The sequence below is a fragment of the Schistocerca gregaria genome, chromosome 6, assembly GCF_023897955.1.
Source record: "Schistocerca gregaria isolate iqSchGreg1 chromosome 6, iqSchGreg1.2, whole genome shotgun sequence".
Taxonomy (NCBI): domain Eukaryota; kingdom Metazoa; phylum Arthropoda; class Insecta; order Orthoptera; family Acrididae; genus Schistocerca; species Schistocerca gregaria.
Window position 1 is genome coordinate 269646181 of NC_064925.1, and position 15283 is coordinate 269661463.

At 45.1% G+C, this 15283-nt stretch overlaps 1 pseudogene; it reads right to left on the reverse strand.

Annotated features, from left to right (window-relative positions):
* Window positions 1-14564, reverse strand: part of LOC126278826 (phosphoserine phosphatase-like) — a 61104-nt pseudogene extending 46540 nt beyond the window's left edge.
* Between the last annotated feature and the right edge of the window lie 719 nt (window positions 14565-15283).

Genomic DNA, 15283 nt, shown 5'->3' on the forward strand with positions numbered 1-15283 from the left:
AGCGGGCGGCCAAATTCCGTTTCTCCTTGCTCGTAATCAACTGGCCCGGAACAACGCCGACCATTCCTACACTGTATCGCTACTGGGATGACGAGAAATACTAAAGTAAGGAAAAGAAAGGAATCGTTGAGTCCAAACAAAGTAGTAATTTCCGATAAAATGTCTGCGTGCGTCCACAAAAGATATTATTATGCATCTGATGGAACAGCGACGGTGTGATGTCCTACGGATTGCTTCTTTGAGGTGCAAGCATCACTGCTGATATGTTATGGCAACAACTGAGACGTCTTGCTGACACAGTCCAAGAACAACGACCAGGGAGACTGCGTGATGTGATTCTACTCCAACATAACGCCTGCCTGCATTCTACTACCTTGACAAAAAGCGCTGTACAGGAGCTGGGAAGACATTTTCCACACATCTTATTTACCTAACTTTGCGCCGTGAGGTTTTCGCTTCTCCCTCTCTCTATAGAACAACCTCCAAGGAAGATCCTTTACGGATGAAAATGCCCTCCGAATATCGCTCTACGAGTCCTTCGACTCAAAACCACGTGATTTCTACAGGGAAAGAAGGCATATTATTGATGACTAAAGCCTCTTTTATGTGTATCTCTTGTGCGCAGTCAGTTTGTGGGAAACACTACGTATTAATTCAACAACGCAACAGAGTTTGACAAATATAATCAATTGTTGCGCTCCTCAACAAATACCTTTCTCATTTGTTCTGTCCAGAGTATGTATCATAAGTACATACACTCCTGGAAATGGAAAAAAGAACACATTGACACCGGTGTGTCAGACCCACCATACTTGCTCCGGACACTGCGAGAGGGCTGTACAAGCAATGATCACACGCACGGCACAGCGGACACACCAGGAACCGCGGTGTTGGCCGTCGAATGGCGCTAGCTGCGCAGCATTTGTGCACCGCCGCCGTCAGTGTCAGCCAGTTTGCCGTGGCATACGGAGCTCCATCGCAGTCTTTAACACTGGTAGCATGCCGCGACAGCGTGGACGTGAACCGTATGTGCAGTTGACGGACTTTGAGTGAGGGCGAATAGTGGGCATGCGGGAGGCCGGGTGGACGTACCACCGAATTGCTCAACACGTTGGGCGTGAGGTTTCCACAGTACATCGATGTTGTCGCCAGTGGTCGGCGGAAGGTGCACGTGCCCGTCGACCTGGGACCGGACCGCAGCGACGCATGGATGCACGCCAAGACCGTAGGATCCTACGCAGTGCCGTAGGGGACCGCACCGCCACTTCCCAGCAAATTAGGGACACTGTTGCTTCTGGGGTATCGGCGAGGACCATTCGCAACCGTCTCCATGAAGCTGGGCTACGGTCCCGCACACCGTTAGGCCGTCTTCCGCTCAAGCCCCAACATCGTGCAGCCCGCCTCCAGTAGTGTCGCGACAGGCGTGAATGGAGGGACGAATGGAGACGTGTCGTCTTCAGCGATGAGAGTCGCTTCTGCCTTGGTGCCAATGATAGTCGTATGCGTGTTTGGCGCCGTGCAGGTGAGCGCCACAATCAGGACTCCATACGACCGAGGTACACAGGGCCAACACCCGGCATCATGGTGTGGGGAGCGATCTCCTACACTGGCCGTACACCTCTGGTGATCGTCGAGGGGACACTGAATAGTGCACGGTACATCCAAACCGTCATCGAACCCATCGTTCTACCATTCCTAGACCGGCAAGGGAACTTGCTGTTCCAACAGGACAATGCACGTCCGCATGTATCCCGTGCCACCCAACGTGCTCTTGAAGGTGTAAGTCAACTACCCTGGCCAGCAAGATCTCCGGATCTGTCCCCCATTGAGCATGTTTGGGTCTGGATGAAGCGTCGTCTCACGCGGTCTGCACGTCCAGCACGAACGCTGGTCCAACTGAGGCGCCAGGTGGAAATGGCATGGCAAGCCGTTCCACAGGACTACATCCAGCATCTCTACGATCGTCTCCATGGGAAAATAGCAGCCTGCATTGCTGCGAAAGGTGGATATACATTGTACTAGTGCCGACATTGTGCATACTCTGTTGCCTGTATCTATTTGCCTGTGGTTCTGTCAGTGTGATCATGTGATGTATCTGACCCCAGGAATGTGTCAATAAAGTTTCCCCTTCCTGGGACAATGAATTCACGTTGTTCTTATTTCAATTTCCAGGCGTGTATATCACCTACACGCCGTATTTGAAGAAGAAAAATGTGCATTAGAGAGATATTAGCCGTAGTAATCGATATCACTGGAAAGTTGTGGCATAATTATGATAGTGTACAGCCTTAGCCTTCTATATAGACAATTTTAAACTTCCGAGTTAACCAGTTGTTTGCCTTTCGCTCCAGTCCAATGCAGCCGCCTAAAGCAGGAATGGAAAGTATTTTGCTCAAAAATGGTTCAAATGGCCCTACGTACTATAGGGTTTAACATCTGAGGTCATCAGTCCCTTAGACGTAGAGCTACGTAAACCTAACGAACCTAACGACATCACACACAGCCATGTCCGAGGCAGGATTCGTACCTGCGACCGTAGCAGCAGCGCGGTTCTGGACTGAAGGACCTACAGCCGCTCGGTCACAGCTGCGGCCAAGTAATTCGCAGTGGCGTGATGGCCACAGCTATCCTGTTGGAAGAATATTAATAAGGAGAGGGAGGGGGGTGAGGGGGGGGGCGAGATTCAAGTTTGCCAAACATGTTTCGAAATCTTGTGAGACACCGCCGGCCAGTGTGGCAGAGCGGTTCTAGGCGCTTCAGCCTGGAACCGCGTGACCGCTACGGTCGCAGGTTCGAATCCTGCCTCGAGCACGGATGTGTATGATGTCCTTAGGTTAGTTAGGTCTAAGTAGTTCTAAGTTCTAGGGGAGTGATGACTTCAGATGTTAAGTCCCATAGTGCTCAGAGCCATTTGAATCATTTTATTGTGAGAGAACACGTTCTCTTATCCAAAACGTTCATCTAATAAGTGAAACTCACATACACATATGTTCAGAAATTATGCCACCAAAACTGAGTGAATCTTAGAAACCTAATAATTATTATGAAATGAAACTAAAGATGTAGGATTTACAATTTAATCATGCGAGTCACATTTAAGAATATCATAACTCCATCTCGTTAACGCTGTCAGCTTTGATTTTCAGTCTGAAGAAAAGAACGCAGAACAGCAATGGTAATAATTACATAGCACTACGCTACCCCTTTAGTGAAATATTTATACATTTTATTAGTTACACGCCATTTGTGAATGGCGACATAAAACTTTTCAAAGTAAAGGGATGTGTAGCACCAGTTACAGTTGGAAGCCAAACACTTTCATTCAGTTAACAAAGTACACTCATCTTAAAAGAAAACGGAACACCTTGAATGACTAGAGATAGGACATTCATATTCAAAGGAAATGTAAATTAGTATATTCTGTAGAAATAATTAGCATTTGAACCGTGTGGGCCAGCGGGTTCAAGGTGAAGATCGATGTCACAGAGCAACAACAACCACCGGTAAAATGTACTTGCGGCTCTCGTTGTCGCTATAATTCGCAGGTAATGGATCAGTGTGACTGGAGCAGACGTGCAAGATTCCTCAAAGACGTATGCGCCAAACGTACCGTCAAATATGGTCGAGTTAATGGCATGAGAGACTGTGAGGATTCCATCCGGGAAATTGCTGTTCGAGTGGAACGAAGTGTTCGGCAGTGCAACGGATGAGTGCATAGTGGTTCACTGAAACCATAGAACACGTGGTCGCACCATCCAGGCCACAACCCGAGGAGACTGACACCTCATCCGAATGGCATTGCAGAACAGATGTGCGTCCTCCTCGGCTCTGGAGCAACATTAGAACAGTGTAACACATCGTACACTATTTGCTGTGAGAGTCCGTCGCCGTTTATTAAAGCACTGGGTACGTGTGCATTGTCCACTTCTCCACCTACCTCTGATGAATGTGCAGAAAGAGGCTAGAGAGCAATGGTGTGTCGAACGATATCACTTGGGACAGGAACGGGATTTGATAGTGTTGCTGCGCTAGGGTCAATCCTAGTCGAGGGAAAGAGAAATTGTATCAAAATTCAATGAAGGCGCAGTTCGTCAATGAAATATGGGGACTCTGGCTGAGTGTGGTAACAGTTCAGAGCCAGCAGGCCAGGCAAGGTAAACATGGCATTCACGGGCGCGGAGCTGCGACAGCGGTTTTGCATGCATGATCTGTTTTGAGTGGAGCAACAACAAGGCAGGAAACTGCAGCGTTGCTTTAAGTTATTGGGAACTATGAGGCGGGGCACTAGGCCAGAGCCGAGAGTGGCGATTTGTAAGTGGCTGACGTGTGGGACTTTATCCCCTCCATAGTTTCTGTCTCTCTCTGAGATTACGTCAGAAGCGAGGGAAAAATCTGTATAAGTACACTACTGGCCATTAAATTGCTACACCACAAAGATGTCGTGCTACAGACGCGAAATTTAACCGACAGGAAGAAGATGCTGCGATATGCAAATGATTAGCTTTTCAGAGCATTCGCACAAGGTTGGAGCTGGGGGCGACACCTACAGCGTGCTGACATGAGGAAAGTTTCCAACCGATTTCTCATACACAAACAGCACTTGACCGGTGATGCCTGCTGAAACGTTGTTGTGCTGCCTCGTGTAAGGAGGAGAAATGCGTACCATCACGTTTCATACTTTGGTAAAGGTCGGATTGTAGCCTATCGCGATTGCGGTTTATCGTATCGCGACATTGTTGCTCGCGTTGGTCGAGATCCAATGACTGTTAGCAGAATATGGAATCGGTTGGTTCAGAATGGTAATACGGAACGCCCTGCTGGATCCCAACAGTCTCGTATCACTAGCAGTTCAGATGACAGGCATCTTATCCGCATGTCTGTAACGGATCTTGCAGCCACGTCTCGATCCCTGAGTCAGCAGACAGGGACTTTTGTAAGGCAACACCCATCTGCACGAACTGTTCGACGACGTTTGCAGCAGCATGGACTATCAACTCGGAGACCATGGCTGCGGTTACCCTTGACGGTGTATCACAGACAGGAGCGCCTGCGATGGTGTACTCAACGCCGAACCTGGGGGCACGAATGGCAAAACGTCATTTTTTCGGATAAATCCAGATTCTGTTTACAGTATCATGATGGTCGCATCCGTGTTTGGCGATATCGCGGTGAACGCACATTGGAAGCGTGTATTCGTCATCGCCACACTGGCGTATCACCCCGCCTGATGGTATGGGGTGCCATTGGTTACACGTCACGGTCACCTCTTGTTCGCATGATGATGATGGCAGCAGCGGCGTCGGAATACCAGGACTTTGCGGAGCAGGCTGGACTCATGAGACAGCACGAGGTGGCACGCCCACACTACGCTTCACCCATCGAGTAAAATAAATTAGCGGAATAAACGAATGTTACTGAATACCGCTGTATCACTCTGCACTGCACCTCGACGCTCTTCAACTTGCTCGGCCTCCTGACGAAATATGGAGTGGTAGGTCGCAGCTTTAGCTCTGCCAACTGGAGTCTCGGGTTCGATCCCCCGACCCGGCAACAGTGTGTTCAGATGAATCCATGTTTTGTTTGTTTTACAATGAGGGCCGCATTTTGATTCGCCACAGACAGTGGAGCGGCATCCCAGTGACTGCATTCACACACACAGCATCAACTCAAGGCCTTATGGTGTGTGGCGCTATAGGGTGCAAACACGAATCTCTTACTCAGGTGTACATCACTTTGGGCTCTGGCATTAGGCGGCTGCAGTGGGGTGGGTCGACTGACAAAGAACCGGAGCTCGCGGAGTTTATAATGGTGTACATTGAGAAGGTGAGAACTGTGTACTGTCAGAATTACTGTCAAAATTTTCGTGCGTTATCAATTTCTGGGGCTGATATCTTGCACATGTGCTTTTATCTCCTAAAAATATGAGATCAAGTTGGTGTCAATGTGATTTTAGCTACAGACTCAATGTGAGCATTATTTCATTGGCTGATCATTCTTGTAAATTTACAGTTGCACTGATAAACCTTTGACTCTCATTAACATTTTACATTCAATGATTTTTTAAATTTTAGTTATCCTTAGTCACAATGTGAGTGTGTGGGTGCTATTCTGTCATTCTGCGCAACAGATTAATCTGAGATGTACCCTTTATCCTGTGGCTCATGCAAGATGCCATTTCCACCCCCACACTACGACAGAAGTCAGACAGACACCCCTAACGTTCTGAAGAGAAATGCCTGAAAAACTTTCAGCAATAAATATCTTCTGGAGTCATCCGCTGTAAGGATATGACACAAAAAATCAAAAAATTTCTTACCTAACTAGTGGGATACTTGGGTACTGGAGTAGTGCTAGTTAGTGTAAGAAAAACATAAAACTAACGAAAATTATTATTTATTTTGCAAAAACTCTGAGAAATAACAATGGCACTTTTTGTTATGAACTGAACAAGTAATTTCCAGGTTCTTTTTGGAATGTGAAGTTACCTCTTAAGGATAGGATTCGCTAATGAAATTTCTATACAAAGTTTAAGATTGTTATTGACTTGGCAGAATGGCTACTCAACTTGAGTCATTATCCGTTAGAATGTTGCTAGGTATGGTTGAGAATGTCACGCGTGAAATGCAGAGAAGTGCACTGTTGTGGAGGAAATATGACGTTTTGTTTAAGGTGACAAATCTGGAAATCTGTAACATCGGCGTTTGGCGTTTGTTGTCTCCTTGTGGAAACCTCTGAAACTGCATGCTATGTTTGTAAAGAATGAGTAGGCTGGACGCTCCCACACAATGTAGCTAGCGGAATTTGCTTTTAAGCCGAACACGGGGTCGTTCTCCCCTTTCACTGGGGCAAATGCTGTCCGCTCCGACGTAGATAGGCTGAATCGTCCTCTGAAGGGACTGGCTAAAAAAAGGGTTCAAATGGCTCTGAGCACTATGGAACTTAACATCTTAGGTCATCAGTCCCCTAGAACTTAGAACTACTTAAACCTATCTAACCTAAGGACAGCACACAACACCCAGCCATTACGAGGCAGAGAAGATCCCTGACCCCGCCGGGAATCGAACCCGGGAACCCGGGCGTGGTAAGCGAGAACGCTACCGCACGGCCACGAGCTGCGGGCGAAGGGACTGGCCTCTCGGCGTGAGGTCCGCCTCTCCCGAACTAAAAGCTCTTGTGACCGTCGTGTCTTGAATGTGTGTGAGTACGCCAGCCTCTGGTATCTCAACCCCAGTGCGCACTTGTTATTTGCGTATCGTTTACATGAATTCATACAACATTGACTTTATATTATAGAGTTTTGGTTCGAATGAAGCGTCTTGATGTGCGGAATATGATTGTGAGGGCTGAATATGTAAGCAATGTATGTCAGGAGACCACGATGTCTTACAACAATGAACCTCAGATATAAGGCATACACTTTCTACGTAGAATGCACGAAAAATCTACAGCCACAGAAAAATTCTAATTGCAAGTAGATTTTAAGGCTACTCAGGCCCATTAGTGCTCCTGTGTAGTGATGAAGCTGTATAGAGTCCATGTTTCCTTAGCCAGGTGGCAGGGTCACTCGGAAATGCACATCTCGTGAAACCGAGTGCGTAAACTTCTGGCTGCTTGCTTCCCAACCTGTGGGGGAAGAACGATTAGCACTGATCACTTCTCACGCAGGTACACCACTGCCGCCTATGAAATATTAAACTTGTGTCGCACAGAGCTCCCTCTTGTAGCTTTTATGCTTGATAATGACGAGCAGTTCACCTGCCGAAATGTTGGCGGCTCTTGAAGGCATCACCCGCCTGCATTCCTCTACGTTGTTTGAAGAATTTTGTTACTAGGAAGCCCTCAATTGTCTAAAGAATCGAAATTCCAATTATAGAACAGTTTAAAATCTTCTGATTACTCTACAAATGAGTTAATGGATTAATGTTTGACATTCAGTATGTAGTGGAGAAGATGTAATGATATTTCGCTGAAGGCCCACTCAGTGCTATATGTGGTTACTGTCTGCAGAATTTATAGCAGTAATGAAGAAATAACTTAAAAATATCATGCCTGATGCGCTAATTTTACTGTATGAACATCGAAAATGTAGTGATTGATGAAATTTCTTCCTTTCGTCATTTTGAGAGTGGTGTCTGCAGCAAAAAGTTCCATGAAAGTTTGAAACTGTGTGCTGTTTGCTGGAAGTGTTCTCATTCTCAAATACTGCATGAATGTAGTCTAGGTTTGCCTCAAAAATGGACAAAAGCAAAACGAGGATATTGGAATCTCGTCTAATGCTGAGGTGATGCTGAGGGAATTAGATTAGGAAATGTGACACTTAAAGTAGTAGATGAGTTTTGTTATTTTGAGAGCAAAATAACTGATGATGGTCGAAGTAGAGCGGATATAAAATGTAGACTGGCAATGACAAGAAAAGCGTTTCTGAAGAAGAGGAATTTGTTAACATCGGGTAAACATTTAAGTGCCAGAAAGTCATTTCTGAAAGTATTTGTATCAAGTGTAGCCACGTATGGATGTGAAACGTGGACGATAAACAGCTTAGACAGGAAGAGAATAGAAGATTCCGAAATGTGGTGCTAAAGAAGAATTCTGAAGCTTACATATGGAGGTCACATAACTAATGCGGAGGTACTGAATAGAATTGGGGACAAGAGGAATTTGTGGCACAACTTGACTAAAAGAAGGGATCGGTTGGTAGGAAGTGTTCTGAGGCATCAAGGGATCACCAGTTTAGTATTGGAGGGGAGCGTGGAGGGTGAAAACAGTAGAGCGAGACCAAGAATTGAATACACTAAGCAGATTCAGAAGGATGTAGAGTGCAATAGTTACTTGGAGATGCAGAAGCTTGCAGTGGATAGAGTTGCATAGCGAGCTGCATCAAACCAGTCCCTGGACTGAAAACCATAACAACAAGATTTGCTTCAAGACACACACACACAGTTTCCAACTGTAAGATCTAGTTATTCACGACGCATTTCAGTGTTTATGAGGTCATATCTCCTAAAGCATGTGTGATAGAATTATATCATTTTGTAAGTAGATTTAATAGTATATGTGGAGAGTGTCTGCAAAATGTGTTGTGAATACACTTTGCAGTAAATAAGAAATAAATCAAAACATGGTGCCCCAAGTGGTACATTTATTGTAGAAATACAGAAAATGTAGTGACAGATAACGTGTATCATCTGAGAAGTGGGGAATGTGTCTGGACCTGAATGTCGTGTACTAGGCGCTGAAAATAATAAAAAAAAATGAAAAAAAATATCTTTTACGTTCGTGAAATGACCACGATGAGGAAATCAGAGAAATCGCGAATGGAAGGGAGAGAGAGAGAGAGAGAGAGAGAGAGAGAGAGAGAGAGAGAGAGAGAGAGAGAGGGAGAGAGAGAGAGAGAGAGAGATAGAGAGAGACAGAGAGGGAGAGAGAGAGAGAGGGAGGGAGGGAGGGAGGGAGGGAGGGAAGGAGGGAGAGGAGAGGGTGGGTGAGGGTGGGTTTTGCCAAACGATAGTGGTACCAGAATTACTCTCTGCAGATCAGCGTAAGGTAACCTACAGACGACATATTAACAGATTCATTTAATTTGTTTATTAAAATACACTACAATTAAAACCATCCGTGAACCACAGTAGCTGTTGATATTTATTTATTCCAGAATCTTACACGAGCGGTTTCGCAATACTGCAATCGCATCTTCCGGTGAAAATCAGCTACACAATTTTTTTTAAAGAAATTTGTTAACTTGTATGAACTAAGATGTGGATGTTCGCACAGTAATCGAATGTTATACAGAGTTTATAATCAATGTAGACGTTGATATTATAATTTTATTGCTGTGTTATTTGAAAAAAAAACATTATTTTCTAAACAAAACATCTTCTGCTATAAGAGTTTTACGGAATTGTAAGAAAAATGAGCAGTGGACTATAATTAACAGTTAGAAATATTTTTTGCTTTCTTGAATATTTACCTTTCAGTCGATACGTTGTTTTAAAATGAGGTCGTCGAAATACATATTGGATAGCAGAGCAGTTACGAAAGTCAGTCGACTGTTCACAGCTGCAGGTAATAACGGGTCAATACTTTCATTAGCATATTCATCGTCAAGAAAGCAGCTGAGACGTTAAACATTTGTGGGAACTTTAATTGCAGCTTAAGTATCAGCCATGAGCAAAGATAAGTTGTGGCGTGCGTATGACTAAGAAGAAACCGACAAAGAATGAAAAGTCCAATTGAAGAGTAATTACTGCTCAGGCAGGAATTCGGTAAGGATTAAACACCATCCTATGATGAAGTTAAATTAAAAGATTCTCACGTAAGAGTGGTTTCAAATAGCTCCGAGCGACGGAGAGGCGCCCTGTTAAATAGGGGCTGTCGTCCAGGGCGGACGCTCTCCAGTGCTACAACTCCGGTAAGGTCCTGCCACGTTTACTGTAAGCACTGCACACTCTGGACAAGTTGTCACGCTGTATCACATTAGAAGTACTTAGCATGAAATACTCTAAATCGCTCTCCTTAGGTGTAACGCATGTACGCGATCATGGTTCGAGAGTGTATTTCCTTATTAACTCTGGTAATTATCTTTGAGTTTTCGCAGTCGTCAAAATTGTTGTAGCATAAACGTTTAGCTTATGTGACTTAGGGCAATACATCTACATACATACTCCGAAAGCCACAGTACGATGCATGACGGAGTGTACGTTGTATCGCATAATCATTTTCTTTCCTGTTACAATTGCACATAGAGCGTGGGAAAAACGAATATTTATATGAATTCCTATTCTCCCCTCCTCCTGCCGCACAGCCAATGAAGGGCCAAAGGTACCGACTGGCCGCCATGTCATCCTCAGCCCATAAGCGTCACTGGATGCGGATATGGAGGGACATGTGGTCAGCACACCACTCTCCAGGCAGTTTGTCAGTTTCCCAGACCGGAGCCGCTACTTCTCAATCAAGTAGCTCCTCAGTTTGCCTCACAAGGGCTGAGTGCACCCCGCTTGCCAACAGCGCTCGGCAGACCGGATGGTCACCTATCCAAGTGCTAGCCCAGCCCGACAGCTCATAACTTCGGTGATCTGACGGGAACCGGTGTTACCACATCGGCAAGGCCGTTGGCATATGAATTCGTATAAACCCTAATTTCTCGTTCCTTACCTTCGTGGTCCCTACGCGAAATGTATGTTGGCGGCAGTAGAATTGTTCTGCAGTCAGATTCAAAGCGCCTTTTCTCTAAAAGTTTCTCAGTAGTGTTCTTCGAAATAAATGTCTTCTTCCCTCCATCAACGACACATTATCCCGTATTTAATGCACCAGCGCATCGAAGTTGGTACACTACACACATAGTATATAATACCACGTACATAACTAACACGAGGGTGGTCCATGATCCCTTCAGTGTGGGTGCACACCGAGCTCTTACGGGGATCGAGGAATTGCCGCAAGTAATAAGGCTTGTGGGCAAGAGGCACTAAATCAGTAGTTTGTGAGTACGTTTGGAGAAATCAATGCCTTCTGACAGCTGATGTCTTTAATTCCTTTGTGTGTCGAAATTACATTATGCTAGAGTTTCTCTCGGCAATCTAGTGTGGACTGGTTTGAAACTTCATGAGAGATTAAAACGACGTGTCGTCCCGGGTTTAGAACAGTGAGGCTTCCATTCCGTGGGCAACGCACTTGCCCTGTGAGTCATCTACCGTCTGTTTGATAAAATGTAATTCAGAATATTTAAAATAATTCCAATTTATTAAGAAAAGTAAATCGTAACACACATGTCAGTATTGGCCCCACTTGTATCACAACAAAAATATTTGATCCTTCAGCAACAATATATATGCAATTCAGATTTGTCATCCTTGGAGCGCATCATGCAATCCTTCAAGTCTATGGCACAACACTGCATTTTTCCTTCACTGCTTCTCTGACCACATTTCCTACAACATGGATAAATGCATCAGGTGGTGAACATGGTTCTAAATCTGTACTTCGAGCTGCCATTAATCCTAAATTTTGTAACCCATTCCTGACTATCAGTTTCATTATCACTTCTCTCTTCACTTCTTAAGATATATTAGTTTTAACCAAATCTTTCGTAATCACCACTGAAGAAAATTTTTGTTCTACCCTGGTGTGGAACACCTAATGAGGAAAGTAAGTTTTGCATGATGCACCACCGCCAAGAAACAGACCTTGGTGAAACCTGGATCATACGTAACAAGCACTATTACACTACAATGCAGAAGGTACTTAAAAAAAAAAGAAAAAAGAAACGCGCAGTGAGGCGAACAGAAGTGGCACTTTTATTCAAGTACACTGAAGTTACTGCGATTTATGATGGTCGCCCCGGACATTGCAGAAAGTGGGACATGATTCTTAATAGGATGTGCGAGCACCACGGACAACACTGCGTGTTCAGCAACACACTGCCCAGCTGCCTTCAAGACAGGTAAGGAGACCTTGAGGTACGGTGTTTCTTTCCTCTAGCAGCGCAGGGGAGAACCACTGCATGGTTGTTGGTGCGTGTGGATGTGCCAGAACTGCCGAGTGGTTCTAGGCGACACAGTCCGGAACCACGCTGCTACTGCGGTCGCACGCTCGAATCGTGCCTCAGGCATGGATGTGTGTGATGTCCTTCGGTTAGTTAGGTTTAAGTAGTTCTAAGTTCTAGGGGATTGATGACTTCAGCAGTTAAGTCCCAAAGTGCTTAGAGCCATTTGAACCATTTTGTGCCGCAACTCGTTTCCAATGCATCCCATACTTAACGTGTCTAAGTCGGTGGAACAAGAATGCCATTCCATTGGTCCAATATTCACCCGTTCCAAGAGGTCCTCCACTTGCGCTGTTCGATGTAGAAGCGCCTTGGCATCCTCAAAAGTTAGCGCTGAATATATCCTTCACAATATGCACATGAAAAGAGTGCTCAGTAGCAATAACGTTCGCTGTCGAGTATAGAGTGTTCAAAGATCTGGTGGTCAGTTAGCCCAAGCAACTTTAAGTCTCCCCACACCGAAACACACGGAAGTCAAAACGATATTGTTCAACAATGTTCCTGGGCGCATTACGTGTTCCATCTCTCGCCAAACGAGGGCTCGTCCAAAACCACTTCTCAATCCGAATCCGCCCTCATTAGAGAAAAGCACGTAACTCCGTTCTGGACTAGGCCCTACGCTCGTTGTGCCATTGCTAGCGACGCGGGCCGATGTGCGGGTGTCTAGGGAAATTTACTTTACTAACGTAACACAATGAATTGGTCGAAGAGCACAGCGGCCTCATACTTGCAGTCACTGTGCCACTGTTGAGCGTGATAACGACGTGTTTTACGGTCTTGTTAAATGTAGTTACCATTCAACTTGGTGTTTGACGTGTGTCCCTTCTCGCTTGCTGCATAATGTAGCGATCATTAGCTGCTGTAGTTGTCCGTGCCCGGTCATCTCTTCTTCTCCAGACAGCAGTGTCTGGTTTAGAACGCTCCCGATGCACATGAAGCATTGCTGTGAGCAGTAACAAAGTCCTGTGGCACACTCGTTACAATTCGTCCTTCTTTCAGTACGTCGACGGTTTTTTTTATCAGTGTAAAGTCTTCCAAATTTTGTCTCTGGGCCACGTAACATTGAAGCACACCATCGCACAGTGCTACATAACTGTTGACTGTCAAGAAAAACACACACACACACACACACACACATACCATACTGCCTTTTCCCCTTCCTTCGACTGTCTCGTGTTTTGGAGCCAGTCCCATTTGGCTCTATAGTGACGCAGGGCTCACGCCAAGTGTTTTCCAACACTCTCTGCGTGAGCGGTAGGGCTCTGGGAACATGCTCCAGCACTTTCGTTCATTTCAGCCGGGTAGTTACCTCGTTATGTTACCTAATCTCTCTCGTCCTTAGCTATTCTAGAGCACAATATTTGCAAATATATTGTGCGGTGACTTATTTGCTTCCGACGTGACAGGAGTCACCAAGTCTGTCATTCGTCACAGACTAGGCAAACAGGTGTGCTTCTCTGCTGCAAAACTTTATTTACATCTTTTATACCTGGTGTCAATGTATGAAGGCCAGCGATCATAAAATCTCTTAACTGGGATATGTGACGCCTTATGATGTCAAGAGACCGAGCAAAGGCACCACCGAAATTCGTGTTTCATTTCGTTGCATCCTCTGTCAATTTTGCTACTTCTTCACCTCCGCCACAAAATGGAGCTAGCTCATCTATGGTTTCTTCCTCATGTTTAGTAACACGCCGTGCCTCTCTGTCTTCACACTCCTAACGGAACACAAGAGAGAGTATCTTCTGAGAAGCTGGTAAACTGGCAGTAGCAGATCATGCACTGGGGCCAATGAGCCATAGTATTCCTGTCTCAGGTACTACGTTTTCATCAAGATCCAGTATTTACTACGGCAGGATGAACCAGCGGCGGTAGAAATTCAAATGCGAGAAAGTAATAGAAAGAAGCAGAACTGAGACAAGTTGTGGACCTATGTACTAAGTAAAGGAAGATCTAACACTATGCCGTCCACAACCTTCATAACACACATCGGTGTGACGCTCTCCTTGCTGAGCTCGTTCATTTTATAGACCGCTGTCTAACAAGGGACGTTGCCTAGTCGTCATTAACGATTTCTTCCAAATTTATTTTCTAATCAGGCCTCCACCATTAATGAAATTGGCAGCGGCGAGCGTTCCAGATTTCCTAGCTTTTCTTTTTTTTTTTTAAAAAAAAAGAGGTACTCTCGTAGGGGGTCGGATGAGGCATGGCCATATTTGCTGTCGTCGTCGCTAGGCAGAAATCGTGGCACAGGAAATAGCACAGAACGCTAATGTGGTTGTCATCAGATCAACTCTTTACGTGGAGATACTTTTTTATTTTGAATTTTTGGATCGCTGACGCTGCAAATGAACCGAAATAACGCTCAGTATACTGTTATTTCATAAAAAGCGTCAAAATGAAAGGCAAATGAAAATTCCGGACTTCAAAAAATTCCCAATAGGTGATTATGTGAACAGGCCACCACGACTCTCAATTAACATTCCGAGAAGGGATTGTGATTAAAATGTGTAGCACTTTGTATTCAATTAGTTTCTTATCGACTTTCCAGCAGCCCTTGGTAGCTGCACGTGAACATTATAATCCCGGTGCAGGTAAAACTGGTTGTTCGGGAGCGAAAAGAAAATCATATCCCGAGATATCGGTATCAAAATACATTCTTTCTTACGTAATCAACTGTTGCCGCCAAAATTGGGGAAAATTATGCATTACGTGTAGTTCACTGCCATACTGTGCAACGAC